The sequence below is a fragment of the Leptodactylus fuscus genome, chromosome 5 (genome assembly GCF_031893055.1).
Source record: "Leptodactylus fuscus isolate aLepFus1 chromosome 5, aLepFus1.hap2, whole genome shotgun sequence".
NCBI lineage: Eukaryota > Metazoa > Chordata > Amphibia > Anura > Leptodactylidae > Leptodactylus > Leptodactylus fuscus.
In genome coordinates, this window is record NC_134269.1 from 207433040 (window position 1) to 207451220 (window position 18181).

The window sequence follows — 18181 nt, forward strand, 5'->3', positions numbered from 1 at the left end:
AGAATGCTGGAGCCAAGAGAAGAGTATTGTAACTCTGCCACCTCAAGACCGTGAACTACTGAAGTTGGACCTACTGGAGAATTTAAGACTTAAGATTATCATTGGCCAGTCAGTCGTTCGATGGGTTCTTCATTTGAGATCAATCATCCTGGGGCTTCGCAAAGGTGCAAGTTCGGCTTATGACATCATGTAATATGGACTAACCTCGGCCAACATTTTCCAACCTTGGCAGACAGAAGGTTGCCATTGACCTTCATGAACAATCATTCGCATCCATTTTTCCAAAGGGTGAGTCCATTACTATGATACCTACTTGGAATTTTTGGATTCAGTGCACTGGGACTGTCAAGAACCCTCATACGTCTACCCTTGAAAGGAATATGAATAAACCACCTTGGACTTTTTTGGTAGTAACACTGAAATTTTTGGCCAACTTAAGTTGTAGACTTTTAGGCCAACTTAAATTGTAGACGTCTTAGAATTTCCATGTGTAAATCATTATGGATCCCAAGATAACCCCAGGGCTGAATTGAACAACCATCAGAGAGAGGCGGAAATCATAGAATCACTGTCTAGATTTCACCTACACGACCTACGTTAATTCCCACCACTGTAATGTGAGGCGTAGAGAGTGTGCTGCCAAGGACAAGCCTAGATGAAGAAAGCAGGGAGATGATCTTTTCTTATTTACTCATCTTAGAATTTCTCCAGCTCTATCCTCACAGGGTCCCGGTCCGCCAGATTTGTAGGATTTCCTTAATTAACCTGCAATCAATCAATTAACTTTCCCTCGTATAAGCAAGTGTTTTGGCACCTCGGTGGAGCTCAGATGTAGGATTTGGCCGTCTGAGACCCAGCTGGAAAGCATTGCAGTCACAAATGATATTCAGTACTTGTTCTCACTCTATAATTTTCGATTGTCAGGTGTAGGCTCACTGGCTGTGAACTTGTCAAGTGATAGCACAAAACTATAGATTATTTTTGGCCGGTCCGAAATGATGGACAGTTCTTTGTTCTTTTGGAATGTATTAATTTGTACTTCATTCATTAAAACGTTGTGTAGAAACGTATGAGGTTCCATTGACCGTGAGAACAAAAGGGGCAGACATGTTGGAATCCATCTACCCACTCGTTTTACCTCCCCCCTTCCCATCAGGAGCGAGTTTGCAGGACCTCAAAAATGTAAGATGGTTGGCTGGTCCCATGGAAATTGGCAAGTTCAACTAACGTTAATCTAATGTATACGTCCATCTTAATTCTTTTTTTTTTTTTTTTTTTCAGGGGAAAGCGCGAACGCAGCCCCCCACGTCCATCTTAATTCTTGTAGATACTGGAAAATCCCACCTGCTAGATGTTCTCAAATATCAATTGAAGGGACCTGTTGGATTTTTTTTGCCCAATGTCCTCATATGTACCCACAGTAATGTCACAGTACAGAGATAATACACACAGTGATGTCAAAGTACAGGAATAATACACACAGTGATATCACAGTACAGAATAATACACAGAGTGATGTCACAGTACAGAGATAATACACACAGTGATGTCACAGTACAGGATAATACACACAGTGATGTCACAGTACAGGATAATACACACCGTGATGTCACAGTACAGGATAATACACACAGTGATGTCACAGTACAGGGATAATACACACAGTGATGTCACAGTACAGGGATAATACACACAGTGATGTCACAGTACAGGATAATACACACAGTGATGTCACAGTACAGGGATAATACACACCGTGATGTCACAGTACAGGATAATACACACAGTGATGTCACAGTACAGAGATAATACACACTGTGATGTCACAGTACAGGATAATACACACAGTGATGTCACAGTACAGAGATAATACACACAGTGATGTCACAGTACAGGATAATACACACAGTGATGTCACAGTACAGGGATAATACACACAGTGATGTCACAGTACAGGGATAATACACACAGTGATGTCACAGTACAGGATAATACACACAGTGATGTCACAGTACAGGGATAATACACACAGTGATGTCACAGTACAGGGATAATACACACAGTGATGTCACAGTACAGGATAATACACACAGTGATGTCACAGTACAGGGATAATACACACAGTGATGTCACAGTACAGGGATAATACACACAGTGATGTCACAGTACAGGATAATACACACAGTGATGTCACAGTACAGGGATAATACACACAGTGATGTCACAGTACAGGATAATACATACAGTGATGTCACAGTACAGAGATAATACACACAGTGATGTCACAGTACAGGGATAAAACACACAGTGATGTCACAGTACAGAGATAATACACACAGTGATGTCACAGTACAGGGATAATACACACAGTGATGTCACAGTACAGGGATAATACACACAGTGATGTCACAGTACAGGATAATACATACAGTGATGTCACAGTACAGAGATAATACACACAGTGATGTCACAGTACAGGGATAATACACACAGTGATGTCACAGTACAGAGATAATACACACAGTGATGTCACAGTACAGAGATAATACACACAGTGATGTCACAGTACAGAGATAATACACACAGTGATGTCACAGTACAGGATAATACACACAGTGATGTCACAGTACAGGGATAATACACACAATGATGTCACAGTACAGGGATAATACACACAGTGATGTCACAGTACAGGATAATTATGCTGTTACAGCAGGGGTATTGCTGAAGTAATGATTCTTGTTCATATTGTATCATTCATGCTTATTGTTTGACTTTCATACAGTGTGTTTCATATCTTGTTCAATGCTGGTGCATAGACATTGATAATGTGTGAAGGGCTCTTTAAGTAGTTTTCTCCCATAATTCTCTGTTTCTGTTACTCCTCCCTTCTTGTTGCATCTTCTTCCTGGATATGTGTTATTCAGTCTGTAACCACTGAGCAACCATCTTGTAGAACTGAGAAAGGAATTGTGTTTTGACCGTATGGCATATCATCTCTCAAGGTAAAGACAAATAAACTACCTGAAGCAACTCCATTGCATCTCTCCACATGCAACCTGGGAACGCAGGGAATGAAATGTCAGCGCGTTCTGCTATCTGCCATTAGCTTACATACGGGAATTACAATCTCACATCTTCAGAGATTTCTCTAACATGCATCTGTGGCAGAATAGTCAAAACACAACTTTCTAGTTAAAACAAGCTATATCTGCAGCTCCTGCAGGATCTACAGACAGCCTGCAAGCAAGCACAGTGAGAATACAGCTTAATCTGCAGCACGCCTCACAGCCTGCAGGTGAGCTCAAAACTGTCCTCCATCTTGAGCACATGTTCTCCTCACCACAGTGAAATAAGGGGCAGCGCCATCTTTATTGACATTTTCCACACAAAGGCACCATGTCCACAAGGAGCTATGTGGATTCCCCTGTCACTGCATCTGGGACAGTGCATCCTGCTATCAGGGACTCAGATGTGCAGGAAACAGACTCCATGTTTCAGGATGTACAAATTGAGCGATTAAAACGTGTCAGTAAACCCACGCAAAAGATTAGAGAGAACTTTGAAATAACTAAAGAAGAGTTCTGTGATAATCTTGATGAATTATGGCGAAGAACTGAACACTATATAGCAGCGCTCTCACGCCATGACAGTGACGCAGCAAAATTGGTCACCACACTAAACCGCTTATCTGCCGCCTATGAACGCCATCAGCGACTGTCTGCAAAATACGTCACATTCCTGAGTAACGCTGATTTTGATGATGCTATAGCAGAGCTAACTGAGAGGGAGAACCTATTCCAAACGAAAGATGCCGCAGTGAAAAACGCCAGAGATAAGGCAGAACTCCGCATCGCACACCTACAAGAAGTAAGGTCCCATCGGTCTACTTCATCCAAACATACGCTGTCATCCTCCAGATCCTCTCGTTCCAGAAGGTCAGCATTACACGATAAGCTTATTGAGATCCGTGCTGACGCAGAGGAGGCCAGTGTCAGACGGTCCTTTGCTGAGAAGGAAGCAGAAATGGCGCAAAGGCAAGCAGAGGCAAAAGCTGAAATGGCGAAGAAGGAAGCAGAAATGGCGCAAAGGCAAGCAGAGACAGAAGCTCAACTAAAAATTCTCCAAATGGAAAGGGAGGAAGCAGCTGCCTTAGCCAAGCTAAAGGTTCTTGAACAAGCATTAGATCAAGACGCCGACCTAGACTGCTCCATCCCTGCAGAAGTGGAAGACCCAGCTGACCGCACTGCCAATTATGTGCTGAAGCAATCATCTCCTGCACCGCCTGCTAAGTTACATGCACCAGCACCACTCCAAACCGACTACATGGCTGTACCTGTGAAGCATCAGATGATGCCACCTATCCAGAGCAAGGTAATTTCCAGCATCACACATGCAGATCCTCCAGAAACTAAACCACAGCTCAACCCTTATGCTACATCATTTCACCCCGATTCATCTCGGCCCCATATGCCAGAGAATTTATACGTCCCAGGGATATCACAAGTTAATCTGGTGACACAAGGTGGGAGATCAGACATGTCGGACTTTGCCAGATATATGATACGCAGGGAGCTGATAAACAATAGTCTCTCAAAGTTCGATGACCATGCTGAGAATTATAGAGCCTGGAAATCCACCTTTGAAGCAGTGATCAGTGATCTTAACCTCACTGCCAAAGAAAAACTTGACTTGCTTGTTAACTGGTTAGGCCCAGATTCTGCAGAACGTATAAAGACATTGAGAGCAGTTCATGCAGGCCACTCAGAGGAAGGTCTTGCTGCGGCATGGGAGAGACTTGAACAGACTTATGGCAGTTCTGAAGCTATAGAAAGTGCCTTATTTAAGAGACTTCATATGTTCCCAAAAATCACCAACAAGGACAGCCGCAAGCTTCAAGATCTGAGCGACCTACTAAAGGAATTAGAGTTAGACAAAATGGACCCACGTCTGTCAGGTCTGAGTTACCTTGACACATCTCATGGTGTTAATCCAGTGGTATCCAAACTACCATATGGCATGCAAGAAAAATGGGCCGACCTAGGTTCCAGATACAAAAGAGACCACAATGTGTCCTTCCCTCCTTTCTCTTATTTTTCCAGATTTATCAGTGACCAAGCTCGGAAAAAGAATGATCCCAGCTTTGACTTCACAGAATCCTCTCTACCAGCTTCATCATCATGTTCAAGGTATGAAACAAGCAAACGTAGAGACTTAAGGGGAACAGTATCTGTTAGGAAGACAGACGTCCCAATCGCTGCACCCTGCACCACCAAACAGGACACTCCTGTCCTTAAAGATAAAGACCCTAATAGTACGTGCCCTATCCACAAAAGGCCTCATCCCCTGAAAGAGTGTAGAGGACTTAGGGCAAAGACTTTGCAAGAACGCAGAGACATGCTCAAGGAGCTAGGAGTGTGTTACAAGTGTTGTGCTTCTTCAAAACATTTTGCTAAGGACTGTAAGGCTGTCATCAAGTGTACTGAATGCAGTAGCGACAAACATGTCGCAGCCATGCATCCTACTTCTTCATCTGACAACTCACATCCTCAAGCAGCATCTAAAGCCGTCACTGCGCATGGCGGGGAGCCATCGGCTCAAGTTTCAGCTACTACCACTGTCTCCTCCTCCTGCATGGAAGTATGTGGCAAGGATAATGGTCCCAAGTGCTGTGCCAAGGTGTGCTTGGTGAATGTCTACCCAGAAGGGCAATCTGAAAAGGCCATAAGGATGTATGCCATAATAGACGAACAAAGCAACAGGTCTCTAGCAAAGCCTAAGTTCTTCGAGATCTTCGGTATAGAAGGAGAAGCAATACCATACACTCTTAACACTTGTTCTGGTCGCATAGAGACTTCTGGCAGGAGAGCCATTGGATACGTTATCTCTCCAATTAACAGGAATATTCACATATCCCTACCAACGTTAATTGAATGTGACCAGATGCCTGATGATAGGGAAGAAATTCCTACGCCGGAAGCTGCATATCATCATTCCCACTTGAGACACCTGGCTAAGGAGATTCCTCCTATGGATGTGAATGCTGACATCCTGCTCTTGCTCGGAAGAGACATTCTCAGAGTACATAAGGTACGTCAACAATGCAATGGTCCACATGATGCCCCATATGCACAAAGACTTGACTTAGGTTGGGTAATCATTGGCAATGTATGTCAGGATAAGAGTCTCATGTCATCTCAAGTGAACTCCTTTAAAACCTTTGTGCTCAACAATGGACGCACAACCTACTTTAAGCCATGCCTTCATCACTATGAGGCAAAGGAACATCTTCCTAACTTAAAAAGGGCACCAGACATCGTCCCTACACCTTATGACAACTTAGGAGCCACAGTGTTTCACATAACACAAGACGACAACAGAGTAGCTTTATCCATGGAAGATAAAGACTTTATCAAAATAATGGACAGTGAATGCTTCAAGGATCAATCTAACCATTGGGTTGCACCCTTACCCTTTCGGACTGGGAGAGCCAGACTTCCTGACAACCGGGAACAAGCATTATCTAGATTCATCTCCTTGCAACGTACGCTGAGAAACAAGCCTGAGATGAGAGATCACTTTGTGGCATTCATGGAAAGGATATTCCGTAACAATCACGCAGAGCCAGCTCCACCTCTGCAAGAGCATGAAGAATGCTGGTATCTTCCTTCCTTTGGAGTATATCACCCACGAAAACCCAAGCAGATCAGGGTGGTATTCGACTCAAGTGCCAAACATCATGGCGTATCTCTGAATGACGTTCTCCTCACGGGTCCAAACCTGACCAACAACCTGGTAGGGGTGCTAATGAGATTCAGAAAGGAGCCAGTTGCCATTACAGCTGACATTGAGCAAATGTTCCATTGTTTTATTGTACGAGAAGACCACCGGAATTACCTGAGGTTTCTGTGGCACAGAGACAGTGATACCAACAAGGAAATGATTGAATACCGCATGAGAGTGCACGTGTTCGGCAACAGTCCTTCACCTGCGGTTGCAACATATGGCCTACGAAGGACTGCTTCTGATGGTGAATCAGAATTTGGAAAGGATGCTCGTCACTTTGTTGAAAAAGACTTCTACGTGGACGACGCACTCAAGTCCTTGCCCACTGCTGAGGAAGCCATAGACTTGCTGAGAAGGACTCAAGGTATGCTGTCCAGAGCCTGTCTGAGGTTGCATAAAATAGCCTCCAACAGTATTGCTGTCATGAAAGCTTTCCAGCCCAGCGATCATGCCACAGAATTCAGAGACTTAAACCTAGGCATAGACGATCCTCCGGTGCAGAGAAGTCTGGGTTTGAGATGGGACTTGTTAAACGATTCTCTTGGCTTCCAGGTTAATTGTGCAGACAAGCCGTTCACTAAGCGTGGAGTTCTCTCAGTGGTGAATAGCCTGTATGATCCACTGGGATTTGTAGCACCATTGACTGTACAGGGCAAATTCCTACTTAGGCAGCTCTCAGAGACGATTGAGGACTGGGATGCTCCACTGCCACATGACAAGCAGCCAAAGTGGGAGTCCTGGAAAGAATCCCTACATGCCTTGGACAGAACTCACATACCACGTTACTACACTCCAGCATCTCTCACCACAAGCCAGAGAAGGGAAGTCCACATATTCTCGGATGCATCGACTGAGGCTATCGCAGCTGTTGCCTACTTGAAGGTAATCGACAACCGCACTAAAGCTCATGTTGGATTTCTGTTTGGGAAAGCTAAACTAGCCCCTAAACCTGAACATACGATCCCGAGGCTTGAACTTTGTGGCGCTGTACTGGCTGTAGAGATCGCAGATTTTATACAGTATGAGCTGGACATTCATGTGGACGATGTTCAATTCTATACAGACAGCAAGGTTGTCCTGGGTTACATAAACAACCAGACAAAACGCTTCTACGTCTATGTTAGTAACCGCGTTGAAAGGATTAGGAAATCCTCTAAACCTGAGCAGTGGCACTATGTTCCATCTCATCTCAACCCTGCAGATTGTGCCACCAGACCATCATCGGTCAGTGCCTTTGCTAAATCCTCTTGGTTAACAGGTCCAGAATTCTTGCTGAACGAAGGAAAAGAAACATCTGGTCAAGACGTCTTCAATCTTCAAGATCCTGACAACGATCCTGAGATTCGTCCTGAAGTGAGTACCCTCATCACCAGGTCTGTAAGGAGGTCCGGCCTGGACTGTCACCGCTTTGAACGCTTTTCTAGATGGCTGAAGCTTGTACGCACCATCGCAAGACCTCTTGTTCCCGTATCTGTGGACCCGGATTCTCCTGCTATTCTTACTCCAGCGACTCTCCTCACTCAGAAGCTCGGATCTGTTCCTAGTCCACCTGAAGAACTTTCATCTGGAAACATCTATCGGAAACAGTGGAAACACGTTCAGCATCTGGCCAATTGCTTCTGGAGCAGATGGAAAAAGGAGTATTTGGCTCTTCTTCAAGGACGAAGAAAGTGGCAGCAGGTTAAACCTAACTTACAGGTGGGAGATGTCGTTCTGATGAAGGACCAGAAAGTGGAAAGAAATGCATGGCCTATGGGACTCATCTCAAAAATCTTTCCCAGCGAGGATGGTAGAGTCCGTAAGGTGGAAGTAACCATCACACGACAAGGTGACTCCAAGACATTCATCAGACCTGTATCTGAGACTGTCCTCCTGTTACCTGTCGAGGAATGAGTCAAGCAAAGAACATTGCAAGTACATTGACTCAGTTGACTCGTCACTGGACTATCCCAGGAACAGATATACCGTGCATTTGACGCATTCAATATTTTCAACTGTTCCTGAATACATGTTCACAGTTATTGTTATTTTTCCTTGTTTTTGCATTTTGTCTTTCAGGGTTCCAGAATATACCAGATGGACATTTATGTTAAGTAGTGAAATCCAAGGATTTCAGACGGGGAGTATGCTGTTACAGCAGGGGTATTGCTGAAGTAATGATTCTTGTTCATATTGTATCATTCATGCTTATTGTTTGACTTTCATACAGTGTGTTTCATATCTTGTTCAATGCTGGTGCATAGACATTGATAATGTGTGAAGGGCTCTTTAAGTAGTTTTCTCCCATAATTCTCTGTTTCTGTTACTCCTCCCTTCTTGTTGCATCTTCTTCCTGGATATGTGTTATTCAGTCTGTAACCACTGAGCAACCATCTTGTAGAACTGAGAAAGGAATTGTGTTTTGACCGTATGGCATATCATCTCTCAAGGTAAAGACAAATAAACTACCTGAAGCAACTCCATTGCATCTCTCCACATGCAACCTGGGAACGCAGGGAATGAAATGTCAGCGCGTTCTGCTATCTGCCATTAGCTTACATACGGGAATTACAATCTCACATCTTCAGAGATTTCTCTAACATGCATCTGTGGCAGAATAATAATACACACAGCGATGTCACAGTACAGGGGTAATATACACAGTGATGTCACAGTACAGGGATAATACACACAGTGATGTCACAGTACAGGGATAATACACACAGTGATGTCACAGTACAGGATAATACACACAGTGATGTCACAGTACAGGGATAATACACACAGTGATGTCACAGTACAGAGATAATACACACAGTGATGTCACAGTACAGGGATAATACACACAGTGATGTCACAGTACAGAGATAATACACACAGTGATGTCACAGTACAGAGATAATACACACAGTGATGTCACAGTACAGAATAATACACACAAATAACTTATTTAGTGAGATGTCTTCTATTGCCCTCCTATCCAGCCCATTATCAGTATGGGGGTAGGGGGGACATTTGTGTTTTAGTATACAGTATGATAGAAGATTGAATCTTACCCTGATTGTTATCTTTAGAAGGACAATTTGTTATAATTTGGGGTTCTTCTGCCCCCATCATATCATACGCCTTTCGGGATAGTCCTACTCTCTTGGGCCCTTATTGTATAGTAAATTAAGTTTTCTTCTTTTTATCTTCCACACCAAGTAACACGACCGTCAGTGAAATCTTTCTTCCAACACCCCCAGAACTGTAGAACATTTTGATGGTTGTTTTCTTTTTCGACCCAGTAATCCCGGAGAGATTCAAGGAATGTCTTAAATTGTTTGTTATGGCACTTAACTGACTGTAAAAATGCGTGTGATTTCCTTGTGTTCGACATAAAAGACGTTCTCCAGATAATAAGCTACAAGGGTTTCCTGTATGTCCATGTATCCATCGGGAGAGGATTTTAGGATATAAAGATTCCAGGTGGGGCTTTGGATTATCATCAGATGTTCCTACTACCTAAGACAACCAAAGACGGTACTTAAAATGCCTCCAGATAAGGTCTGAAAGATGGATTCGGGATTTCATTTCTACCTCGATGGTACAAACACTCTTGGTATAGTCTAAAGTCCATGGACGGTGTGGTGTAGGGAACGTCCTCCATTTGGATAAGACTGCCACCTCAAATTCCTCTTCGTTTTCCTACTTTCCGGATCCCTGTGGCAAAGCTTTGATGTTCCTCTTAAGCTTTCCGTTACATCTGGGTCTGAGCAGCTGACTCTCATACTTTGTGGGATCGGTGGTTGGTCAGCCTCAGAATCTATGGCAAGATTTGCCTCCCACTTAAAACAATGGCAGGTAGAATCAGGGCAGATTCCAAGAGGTCAATTCTAGGAGGAAGAGGACCTCGAATAGATAAGAAGAGGAAAAACCTCAAACACATAAGAGGAGGAAAAACCTCAAACACATAAGAGGAAGAAGACCTCAAATACATAAGAAGAGGAAGAACCTCAAACACATAAGAGGAGGAAGAACCTCAAACACATAAGAGGAAGAAGACCTCAAATACATAACGGGAAGAGGACCTCAAATACATAAGAGGAGGAAGAACCTCAAACACATAAGAGGAGGAAGAACCTCAAACACATAAGAGGAAAAGGACCTCAAATTCATAAGACGAGGAAGAACCTTAAAGACGTATGACGATGAAGAACCTCAAACACATAAGAGGAAGAAGACCTCAAATACATAAGAGAAGGAAGAACCTCAAACACATAAGAGGAAGAAGACCTCAAATACATAAGGGGAAGAGGACCTCAAATACATAACGGGAAGAGGACCTCAAATACATAAGAGGAGGAAGAACCTCAAACACATAAGAGGAGGAAGAACCTCAAACACATAAGAGGAAGAGGACCTCAAATTCATAAGAAGAGGGAGAACCTTAAAGACGTATGAGGATGAAGAACCTCAAACACATAAGAGGAGGAGGAGGATCTCACACACATAAGAGGAAGGAGACCTCAAATACATAAGAGAAAGAATAACCTCAAACACATAAGAATAAGAGGACCTCACACACATAGGAGGAAGAGGACCTCAAATACATAAGAGTAAGAGGACCTAATACACATAGGAGGAAGAGGACCTCAAATACATAAGAGTAAGAGGACCTCAAATACATAAGAGGAAGAGGACCACAAACACATAGGAGGAAGAGGACCTCAAATACATAAGAGGAGGAAGAATCTCAAACACATAAAAGGAAGATGACCTCAAATACATAAGAGGAAGAGGATCTCACACACATAAGAGGACCTCAAAAACATAAGAGGAAGAACCTCAAAGACATAAGAGGAAGAAGAACCTCAAACACATAAGAGGAGGAAGAACCTCAAACACATAAGAGGAGGAAGAACCTCAAACACATAGGAGAAAGAGGACCTCAAACACATAAGAGGAAGAACCTCAAAGACATAAGAGGAAGAAGAACCTCAAAGACATAAGAGGAAGAAGACCTCAAATACATAAGGGGAAGAAGACCTCAAATACATAAGAGGAAGAAGAACCTCAAATATATAATGGAAGAAGAACCTTAAAGACATAAGAGAAAGAGGACCTCAAGCAGGGCACATAGCAGGGAGAGGACCTCAAATACATAAGAAACTTGTCTGCTTTGCCAACATGTATAATGATTTGTGAGGATTTGGCATTACATACATTGTGTTATGAGAAGAATCACCATTTGCTGTACTCCATATAAGAACATGTAGTATGAAAGGCGGCCGAGCATGAAGATTATCTCACTCCTCACAGTGCGCTGCCTCTGACTCATCTCTGCTGCGCTACTATATCTGTGCCATTAATAGTAATAACAACATCTGCGCGGTATACGACACATTGGCTGTATTATCTGTTGTCTCTGCGACTCTCATTTATTACAAATCCCAAGAAGAAACTTTTCTAAAATTTAGTCCCCTTTAAAAACCCTTAAAGCTATTGTCTCGTTTGAAAAAACTATGACAGGGAGTTTGGATGCTTCTTGTCCTGGAGGACCCCACACCTCTTTGTATTACACAGATAGTCCATTGATTTAAAAATACATTGTGTAATACTACATTTCACCTGCGGGGGTGCAGCTGCGAAATGAAATACTTGCTTGGTGAATATTTGTGAAGTTTGGCCTTATGCTCCATTTCATGCCAATCTTGTTCAGCACACCCCATGTGACTGCTGAGGCCCAATCACATGACCTAGGTGTATGATGTCAAATAGGATACCCAGGAGAGGTGAGGCAAGGTGAATGTAACTGGACCTCCATGTATTATACTCTGGGGTCTGAAGAGACCTGAATATAATAGTGTTTCCCAGGTGATTCTGGGTTTGGGTTGATCCTGGAACTTTAGAGAAATTCGGTTGGAATCCAGTTTGCTTCTTCTTATTTATGACCACGCAATAAGTGTTTCATTTCCCTACAGCACCGCCACTGGTGAAATAAAGTATTACACGGCGTTCCCTGAATATAAACACATGACAGGTATCTTGTTGCTGAAACTCTCAGTGTTCATCTATGATCTGTGCATCTAATGTTTCAATTTCCTACAGCACCACCACAGGTGAAATGAAGTATTACACCGTGTCCAGTCAAATCAATGAACTGTCCATGTAATGCAGAGATGGGTGGGAACCACCAGGGGAAGAAGATTGTATGGAGGACTATTCTCTCTGCTTCTTTCGTATGGGAACGTCGGACAACTGGTGGATCTCGTTATAGTTAATGGGGTCTGTGGGTGTCTATGTGTAACTGCTGTTTTAGTGGTCCGGCACTCTTTGCCATTTGGGTCCCCTGGCCCAAGTGCAGATGTGAACCTATGCTTACTCAAAATCACAGGATATCTTGCTGCTGAAACTCTATGATCTGTGGATCAATCAGACACCAAGTGTTTCATTTCCCTACAGCACCACCGCAGGCGAACTGAAGTATTACACATTGTCCATTCAAATCAAACTAATGCGAAGATATGTGGGGTCCTCCAAAACAAGAAGCTTTCTCTTTAATACACGTCTTTCCAAACGCGCTGTCATATTTTCTCTTTTAATCCGGACAACCCCTTTAAGTACCCTATAATGAATTGCTATGACATAACAATAGCGAGGAGCTCTTCCTACATTACTCAGCTGTATACATTCACTCAGTAAGAGGATTAAGCTTTATCCGGGCCTCCCCACATCCTATAAACTCATGTCATGTAAGTCCCTAACATCTGATCTATACATGTACGTCAAAAACTCTTCGGTACGGTAGTAGGACAGCGGTTCCAAAAACACACACACCTATCGGGCCGTCAGCCAGCGCCCTGACATTACAGACAAGTCTCATTCAATTGTTCCAGAATCATTCAAGCCGTTTCCCGGCGAACATGTGGTTCTCATTTAAAACAAATTAACCCTCCGCCGCCCAATTTTTTTTTTCTTTCCCTCCATCTTTCTTTCTGCGGTCCCTTAACCCTTCAACGTCATCCACGACAAACTCGGCTCTGCTACGTCTCTTTGTTGCAGCTGATTTTTCTCGCGTCTCCGCATTCCACCAGACATCCTATTCTGTTTTTTTTTTCGTAAGATTACGGTTTCTTATGATCTTCCCCGTCAGAGGATTTTCTTACAGAGGCCCCGAAAGCATAACCAAAAAAGGATATGTTACTGAAATTGGCAGGCTGCGCGAATTTGGGTTTTTCTGATGAGTCCTGTCTCTGAGCATGCTTAGGGAATGACAAGCATTTTTGAGCCGGGGCTAAACCCACCTATTTTTTTTGGGCTGGGAGAGACCCCATTGGCCGCCCATTAGAATATGCTGAGCAGGACAATGGCTTTTACTGGCTGCCAATTGTAAACATAAGGAATAAGGATTCATCTAGCGTTGACTTTTTTTTTTCTGTTTCCCTCGGAGGGGGGAGGGGCTTCGAGAAAGTCTGCAAGTTTAATTCAATAGTGCTGTGTTTTAAGCAGCCCCTGCCTTTTTTTTCTTGCCTCTTTCCAAGCAGCCAGTGACTTCCTTCCAGCTGCAAACTTTTCGGCAGAAAGGTAAGGGAAGCCGTATAATTGTTTCGATTGCAACCTTGGAACTTTCCTTGCGCGATCTATTCTATGATTCATGTCTTTATTTTTTATTGCATTTATTTTTATATTATTTTTAGGGGGTTTTGGTGCATTTTGGATGTTTTTGTCCATAAAAATTTTAGAATTTTTTTAAATAATTTATTATGGATTTAGTATTTGGGATGGTAAGGGGGTCCGTCCTAAAGTCCCATCAATAGCAACATCTTGCAAGGAGTTCAGCTCTGCAGCACTGATGGCTGCCCATTGGATACCCATTCATGTCAAGGCCCCATTCACACGACGGTAGTTGTTTGCAGTTATAGACACCATGTCCGGATTATAGGAACCATACACAAAATATGGCGCAAGTCCGATTCCTGTCCGTAATTGCAAAACAGGGTCGCCCATACAACCGTATAGGATTGTACAAGTCTTTTTGTAGATAGTATATGGACCTTTTATTACTATGGCCCTATACACATGTCTATAGTGTTTACACATCCATGAGTGGGTCATAGGAACCATCCGTAAAATATGGCGCAAGTCGGATTCCTATCCATATTTGCAACACCGGGTGCCCATACAAATGTATAGGATTGTACAAGTCTTTTTGCAGATAGTATATGGACCTTTCATTCCTATGGCCCTATACATGTCTATAGTTTTTACACATCCATGTCCGGGTCAAAATATGGCGCAAGTCCTATTCCTGTCTGAATTTGCAACACCGGGTGCCCATACAAGTGTATGGGATTGTACAAGTCTGTTTGCATACGGTATATGGACCTTTCATTACTATGGACCTATATACATGTCCGGGTATTAGAACCATTGACAAAATATGGCGCAATCCTATTCCTGTCCGTATTTGCAGCCCAGTCTCGGCCATACAAGTGTAGGGGATTGTACAAGTCTTTTTACGGATGACATACTGATACCTGCAGACATGTTTTTGCAGAATACGGATCCGTTTACGCAGTATAAACCACTACGGTCCCGTGCAGGTAGCCTTAATGTTGCATTGCCGCGGAATATACGTTGAGGCTACCCATTACTGATCGCAGGGGGTGCGCCCCTTCATATATAATACACCACTAATATGTATGGCAGCGCTATAAGTGGAGAAAATATATCAGTGTATATGGAGGTAACCAGAACTGAATATATGGGAGATAAAATATATTAGTCATTTGGTCTCCTAATGGCCAATAAACCTACTGACCCATTTCATCCCAATACATCAGCCCCGCAGCTCCAGAGTCTAACAACACACTCGGCTCTGCTACATCTGCACATGAAGTACCACGGTTTGCATTGCTAATAAGGCGCTGTAATTGGGTGGGTCCTAATAGAAGAATATCACTATCCTTATGTCATGCAGTTATTCCAGGAATAAAGGAAACAAGAGAGCAGAAGCCGCAGAGACATGCTGAGACAGTTCTGGCACAGCGGCAGACTTGATGGTTGGGGGAGATAGTGTTTGTGGGCAGGAATTCCTACAGAAACACTTAACGCAGACAATCCTGTTTAGAAAACATAGATAAATGCGATAACCTCTGTCGGGATTCTTAGTGTACCTTTCGTTTGATGTCGATAAAGTTTTTACAAAACTCATTTTACTCCTCTGCTGTAAACACTATTGTCCTATTTCTAAACTGTATTAACAGCCTTATTTTTATAAAAAATTCTTCTATAAATTGATTTTGGTGCCTTCAGGGATTTCTTAAAGGGGAACTCCATCTGATGATATAACTAGTCTGTGGTCAAATGTGACTATTTATAGTGATGGTTGTTTGTTTACGTAGACTGTCGTATCCACAGGATGCTGAGATAAGTCCCTTTGGATTCCTCCCCTGTTTTTGGATGAGAGTACAAAACCCCGCCCCTTTCCTGCAGCTGCGGCCATTGTCTGGGGACTAACGTTGATGAATATTGGGGAATATTATAATTGGCATTTGGGCTGTGTTCACACATTGTCGCAGTTTTCTTAAATCAAGCAATTAACACCAGAATACAGATGAAAGCTGTGCTGTGATTGGTTGTTCTCAGCAACTAAGACTTACATTTACATAAAACTGCCCCTGGACTCCCAGAACTCCAGGATGAGCATGGCCAGGCCAAAGTGGGCCTTATACATGACCATTATATAGGACAGGTGACCAGTTACCATCCTATGACTATAATGGATTTGGCTGACTATGTGTCCAAGCTCCAGTGGCGCTAGTTTTTTTCGATAGATATTCCGTTTTCCGTCTATGTAAATGAGTTGTATCGCAGCACTGGGGGCGGTCCTCAGCGCTCAAACAGCACTGGGGGCTTCCCCAATGCTGCGAGAGAACTCTCTCCAGCGCCACCTCCATCTTCTTCAGGAACTGGCCTCTACGTGTCGTCTTCTGGCCTGGCTTTCAATCTTCTACGCATGCGCAGTTGGCTCTACCAGGCAGTCGGCTCAGCCAAAAAAAAGGCCGCGCGCAGGTTCAGTCGGCTCTGCCTGAGGCCCTCTGGCAGGCCAAACATACCCATAAAATAATGAGAATGATAATTGAGAAGAATAACAGTCGTAGTCAGCTCATGTGCAGCACGTATCCGCCAATGATACAGACATATTACTTTATTATAATCCACTTAAAGTTGTTATTTCTCTCTGGGGGCGTCCTCTTCTGGCAAGAATGAAAACTGCAGTGTCGGCCATATTAGTTGTCAGTGCCCAGCCTAGTCCTATTAATGCCCGTATCTGGGGTGTGTGTCTGCTGAGGGTTTGGTATGGGGTCTGTATTAGTTTAGGGGATCCTCTTTGGGATGTGTATTTGTTCAGGGTATCTTTTATTGGCACGGGGTATGTCCAGAGAGGACACAGATGAGTAGAAATTGGGAATGGTGAATTGTATGTATGGATAGTTGAATACAATGGTGGGGCAGGAGCCTTCTGCTTCCTGCTCTACCAATCCACCTAGCTCTGCTCTTTGCTCCACCCTTCTTCCCCTGACAATGAGAAATGGATGGGAATGGGTGGAGTTAAAGGGGAAGTAGGTGTGGCTAAATTCTGTTTCTCTTCCTGTTCTTTGAAAGTTGCATATGGATATGGGGACTGTAATTTTTGTGGTTATCTGTTTTGGGGTCTGTATTTCTTTTTGGGGTGATGAGGGAACATATCCACTATGATCCCAGTGCTTACGATGTGGGCGTAACCTACATAAATGGGTGGACCATGTGACATTTTCCCGAAAGGATATAAACCTGTAAAAAATTGAAAAATAACAAAAATCCTAATGTACCTCCATTGTGTAAATTATCCTTGTGCCCCACCACTGGCTTCAATAACGTTTCGTCTACGTCTATATAACGTCATGTGACCTTCATCCAATCATTTCTGTGACCATTGGATCACATGACAACATGATATTATGTCACTGTGGATATCACGCCTCCTAGTAAGTATAAAGTATATACAAAAACATATACTGGCCCTATGGAGGTCAATGCCCTTTTGGCCTATGGGTACGGAATGATGCCCGTATAGGTTTGGTATACACCCCAGGAGTATTTACCCAAATATAGGGCATACACATACTGAGCCTATCCTACGTGTATTAGAATATTTTGCTATAGCCCCTGGGGGCATTGTTCACATATAAGACAACTTTGACCCTATTCATACATGTGTCACGATTGGGTGAAGCTTCCCTGGTAGATGGATTTGGGGAGTTGGAGAAAAACAGGCGCGTTCCGGAGGTATTTTAGGAATGTCAGTGGCCTTAGGGTATTCCAGATGCTTGAGGAGCATGGTAGAGTGCCAACGGCCCGTGATGACGTCACGTCATACAGAGCTGAGGAG

At 43.3% G+C, this 18181-nt stretch overlaps 1 protein-coding gene across 5 annotated transcripts in view; it reads left to right on the forward strand.

Annotated features, from left to right (window-relative positions):
* Positions 1 to 14251: 14251 nt before the first annotated feature.
* Positions 14252 to 18181, forward strand: part of CALD1 (caldesmon 1) — a 106520-nt gene continuing 102590 nt past the window's right edge. For all 5 annotated transcript variants that reach the window (XR_012716130.1, XM_075275133.1, XM_075275135.1 and 2 more), the window contains exon 1: positions 14252 to 14331. The gene's annotated coding sequence lies outside the window, so the exon portion shown is untranslated. The remainder of the gene's footprint in view (positions 14332 to 18181) is intronic.